We start from the raw sequence: 6,000 nt of genomic DNA on the forward strand, positions 1-6,000 counted from the left end.
GTGACTGCGACCACCTGAGATTTGTTCTTTTGAAGGATAAATAGGGCGCAGATATGTAAAATTAACGTCAAATGCAAAATGTTAATAAATGCCGCAAAAATGTGGAGGTGGTGCTGATGCGTTCAAGAATATGCTGGCGGAGGGGAAGAAGGTGTTCCTGGTTCATTGAGTATTCAGTGTGCTGTTTGTCGTCAACCCTCCTTCCCAGCCGACCATCCTCGTCACCGTCATCCACGACTTCCCCGTCAGTCCTCTCCGTTTCCGCTACCGCTGTCTTGTTCCACACCTTGACCCCTCCGTCCCCTAAATTCCGTGCTGTCTCCGGCATCTCTTCCTTCCACAATTCGTCTCTCCTTCTCCCTGACCCGCTCTGTCCCCTGCAGGTCCTCCACGATTCCGTTAAACCTCTCCCTCCTCCACACGTCGCCCTCTCTCTCAGTTTATATGGAATTATGCGGAGGGTGGTGAGGTGACGTCTTTATTTACACCACCATCCCCCTTCCAACGGATATAGATCTCTCGTTTCTGAGCCTCTGCCCTCTTCGATGTGAACAGGTCGATCGTTTGGTTCGATGACACATCATCCCCGTGAGTGATATCTCTCCACACCCTCTTCCAATTCTCTCCTGTTTCCAGCAGATACTCTGAACACAAACAAACGCACATTCTCCGAGCGGGACTCACAATTCAGCAAGGGCGGTTTTGGGGATCGGTGATAGGGAAGGACTTCGGAATATCGGAGTTACTGAAGGGACCCGGGGAGGGGGGAGCTTCAGTTTGTTTCTGAACCCGGGCGTGCGCGATAGGACGGTCCGGAGAAAGCGTCACCCACTGTCTAACTTCAGAACAGTGTGATGCGACTGTGTGGAGAGAGTACACTCTGTGCTTGACCCCGGGAGTATGTAATGGGTCAATGTGGAAGGAGCTTCCCTGTGTCTGAACACGAGAGTGTGTGATTGAATGGTGTGGAGGGAGTTTTACTCAGCGACTGACCCCAGAAGTGTATGTTATGACGGTCTGGAGTGAGATGCAATCTGTGACCGACCACGACAGTGTGTGATAGGACGTTGCGGATGGAGATTCAGTCTGTGTCTGACCCCGGGAGTGTATGTTGGGACTGTGTGGAGAGATTTTCAAGCAGTGTTTGAATGTGTTGTGTGTGTGTGTGTGTGTGTGTGTGTGTGTGTGTGTGTGTGTGTGTGTGTGTGTGTGTGTGTGTGTGTGTGTGTGTGTGTGTGTGTGTGTGTGTGTGTGTGTGTGTGTGTGTGTGAGATGAGCCAGATAAGAGACAAGAGGCAAAGAGTGGCGGAAAATTGGATTTGAGTGGAAGTATGAGGGGATGTCTCTTTCAATCTTCAAGGAGGAGATTATTGGGTGAGAGAAGACACAGTCCTGGTGGTTGATTTGTTTTCAGTTTAATTATTGTTTCTTTCTTTATAATCGCAAACTCAGAGCAGTAGCAAGTTCTGGCAGGAGAGTTGAATACTCCTTTGCGAAATGTGGGAAGGCAGGGATACCTCAAGAGTTTCTGACAGCTTCACCTGTCAGAAGGTCACCCAGCTGTACCTTCTAACACTCTGCGTTACGGAGTTTGAACTGGAACTAAATGAGCTCGGGATCATTCAGGAAGCCGAGGCGGTGATAGGCAGGACATATAGAGATGCATTTACACACAATGCGTAGGATACAGGAAACTGGGTGACAGTCAGAGAGGTGAAAGGGGTTAAGCAGACAAAGCCAGTGCAGTGACCCCTTTAGCCAACCCGCTCAATAACAGGTAGACCACTTTGGATACTTCTGGAATGAAGGAGAGAAGTGCAATTGAAAAATCAGGGGAAAGACTCAGAGGTCAGGTCTCTGGCACTGACTATGGTTCTGTGGCTCTGCAAGGAAGCGGGTGAAATATGGCGAGTTGTATCGATAGAGTTGCCTTTGTTATGGGAGTGGAAAAAACCTACTGTGGTCCAGGAACGAAATTCCTCGATAGGATGAGTTCCGTATTGTCGCCAGTATATTGGTAGGAAAGGGGAACCAGTTCGACAAGCTTATGTATGTGCATGTGTCACCAAAATTAGAATGGACATTCGGTTTAAAATGTGGCTCAAAAGCTAGGGCTGGAACGAGGTCTTCGGATGTGTGAATCACTGGACTCTCTTCCCCGGATGGTGCGACCTCTACCGAGGAGACGGTTTCATTTCATTTCAATTCAATTCATTTTAAGTTTATTTGCAATTCTTTCACACGTGACGTTCAGGGCCAAGCTGCGAAACACAATCCCAATTGTCACACGAGGCCCAAAGCATACATAATATGTATAAAATAGAAAGACTGCAAGCATATGCAGGATATCAGTGAAATACTCTCACGCATAATGCACACACACACACACACAAGCTCGCGCTTGCGAATATATTTAAGTATAAGCAGCTTGAGGTCCGAGGTACTTTAAAAGCCACCGAAATCTACAAGCTACAACAGCTGAGCTTGTCCTTTTCGGAGCGAACACTGGGGAGCAGCACAGAGTCCTGCCAGGAAGCCGCGCCACACCGCCCCACGTGGTTCAGCTCCTTCATTTTCTCTGTCATCTGCAACTCTCTCAGTTTACACCTAAACTGGATTGGAACTAATATCCCAGCGGGAAGGTTTGCCATTAAAAAAGGGGTCGTTGTTCTGTTTAAGATCGAGTTGCAGGGGGATGATAACCAGAATGATTGAACAGATAGTTGAGACATTGTTTGGATAAATGTTGTTAAGACTTCAGACAAAGTCAACGCGCCTGTGGGTCTCATGTTCTGAACTGCGTACGTTTCAATAGAGGAAGTATTTTACGAAAGACAGATGAGCTCAGGGTGGGGGCCAACGTCTGGAAGCACGATAGTTTAGCCATTAGCGAGACTTGGTTGCTGGAGGGGCAGGTCTATTAGTTCAACCTTCCAGTTAACCGCTGTTTTAGTCGTGCTTATATTTTGTATAATTTAGACTGAGGCGAGGAGTTAAAGGTGGAACAAAGGAATAAGAAAATTATGAACTCATTCATGGGGCTACATTATCGACCACCTAACGGTCCTGGGGATTTAGAGGAACAGATCTGTGTACAATTCTGAATCTGTTGTTAGAGACGTCAGGTTGTGACATTGGGGGAGTTTAACATTCTTGGTATTGACTGTGAGTCTCATACTGTGAACGGATAACTGGGAAAGTTTCCTTAATCAGTTAAGAAAGTTTACTGAATCAGTAGATAGAACGTCCCAATGCGAGAGTGCAATACCTGATAACATCCTGTCGAATAGGACACGCCAGGGGACAGACGTTTGTGTAATGGGACCACTTTCCCTCTAGTGATCGTACTGCCTTTAGCTACAGGGTTATTATGGAAAAGGATAGGTTTAAACTCGAAATTAGTTGTTTTTTTTTAGGTTTATGACAATACAAGACGCAGATAAACCAGATAGCTTGAATCTTTTACCCCCAGGGTGGAAAGGTCTAATACCAGAGGACCTGCATTACTGTGAGAGGGGTAACGCTCAAGGGAGATTAGTTTGGCAAGTGTTTGTTGTCAGAGAGATCTGCTGGTGATTGCAAAGTGCTGCCAACGATGGTGGTGGAGGGAAATCCATAGAAACGTTTAAGTGCCTCTTTATCCGGCACGTGGGTGCGCAGGAAATAGAGGGAGACGGATGTTGTGACGGCAGAAAAAAACTCAGTTTAATTGGGATCTCACAACTCTTGGACGGAAGGGTCTGCTCTGTCGTGTGATTTACGTTCCCTGCTCTGTAGAAAGAGCAGAGTGATTTGAGCTAATCGGGTGGGAAGAGCAGGAGGTTGTGTAGAACAAGGAACTCGACGATTTATCGACAGAGTGAACGATTGATGGCTTCGGCTGTGAAAGACACACACCGACTCCATCTTCAAAGGGACACTGAAAAACCCCTTACAGTGTTTCGGTGTCTCCTACACAACCCTCGTCGTGATACGAAAACGCCCCTCACAGTCAGACCCACACACTGACAGACCCTGCACTGGAACAAGGAAACTTCCTCGCTGTGTTCATAACACCCTCCCTCCGCAAAACCCCTCCCCACTTCCGTAAAACACTTCCTCTCCAACACTACTTCTCGTCCCCTCACGCATTCCCTCCAGTACAACACTCCTATCTCCGTCAACCGCCCCTCCCTTACAATCTACCCCGTCACCGTGACACAGTACCTACCCTGCACACATTCTCCGTCTGGGTCATGCCCAACATTCACGACGCCCCTCCCCGTCCGCGTGACCCACCCCATCCCTTAAACCCGAAACCGTCTTCGTCAACATCTCCTTCTGCTGCACTACTCCCTGTCTCTGTCACGCACTCCTCACACAACACCGATTCACTTTCAGTCAGCTCTCCTTCCCTTACAGGCTACCACGTATCCGTGACCTATTCCCTCCGCTGCAAACGCCCCGTCTCCCTTATCCCCGACCTTCCTGTGGCACCTCCCACGTATCCATTACCTCCTCCATCCACTAAAACTATCCCCATCTCGGTCGCTGCCCCATTCGCCTCCCTTACTGCGTTCACTTGCAGTTGTGGGGACTATGAGGGAGAGATGACGGCTGTTGCTGCACCCCGTGCCTTCCCCCGTGTATCTGTCACCAGGTCTTGAGCGTCTCCACAACTACGCATGCACAGACCGGCCGTATGGTTCCAGCACCACTTTAATCAGTGGCTGCAATCTCACCACACTTCCCTGGCCTCATCTCTCCTCCCCTTTTTCCCTCTTCCATCAGCACAGAATCCAGTCACACACACACTCCATCTCCGAGCGTCACACACAGTTCGAGAGCACTGGAACGCCGAAGTGCTGGGAATTGGTGAATGGGGAGACCGGGGAAGGGAGGGAACTGCGTACTGTTTCTGACTCCAGTGGAGTGTGCTGCGATGTAGCGGGAGGTACTTCACATGTCCTACCCCGGGAGTGTGACGCGATAATATTTAGGATTTGGACAAGCTGTGTGCTGGCAAAGATGTACTTGGAAAATTGGATCCCAAGCGCTGATTAACCTCATTGTAAAGGGGAACGGATTGTGCTGTGAATAGTGAGAAGATTTGAAGGAGAGAGGGACTTTGGTGCACAAGGCTCGGGGGTCCACACTGTGAATGGGACCGGGCGCCGGCGCCTCCAATTGGACACTGCCAATGCGCTTACGGTGACACAGCCACACACCCCACTGTGACAGCAACTCGTCTTTTACCGTGACACCAGTGGATAAACTCGCCCTGACTCGAAGCACTGACACACTCTTCCCCGTCTCCATTAACCCTTTCCCTTTATAAACACCTCCAACCTCCCCTTTCGCTTTATATAATTACAAAACGATTTAGTGTCCTTTTTTTATGTGAGGGGATGTGTTGGTATCACGGTGAGTCAGCTTATAGTGACAATACAGCTAACAGAGAGGAGGTGGAGTGGTCAACAGACTGATACAGATTCAACAACCTGTCTCTTAATGTGATCAAAACAAAAGAGATGTTTTTTGACTTCAGGAGAAATATAGCAAAACCGAAAACCTACAGCAAAATACAGGCCCTTCGGCTCGGAAAGTTGTGTCCGACATGTTTCTACATCAGAAACTACTAAGTTTACATAATGCCCTTTATCACCATGGAAGGGGATAGATAAGATAGAGGTTGAAATGTTGTTTGCCCTAATAAAATGATCGGGAAGAGGAAGTGGAGGGATGGATTAGCAAGTCTGCTGATGACACTAAGTTTGGAGATGTTTTTGATAGTGCGTAGGGCTCTCAGTGCTTTCCGCGTGATGTTGATATGTCACAAAACAGGGCTGAGAAGTGGCAGATGAAGTTCAACCCGTAGAAGTGTGATGTAGTTAATTTTGTGAGGTCAAATATGATGGCAGAATATAGCATTAATGGTAAGATTTTTGGCAGTGTCCCCCAGTTATAGTTTCATTAAACAGAAAACATTAAAAGCAAAAAATCCCTCCACACCATCCTCAA

This window comes from Hypanus sabinus, unplaced genomic scaffold (genome assembly GCF_030144855.1).
Source record: "Hypanus sabinus isolate sHypSab1 unplaced genomic scaffold, sHypSab1.hap1 scaffold_529, whole genome shotgun sequence".
NCBI lineage: Eukaryota > Metazoa > Chordata > Chondrichthyes > Myliobatiformes > Dasyatidae > Hypanus > Hypanus sabinus.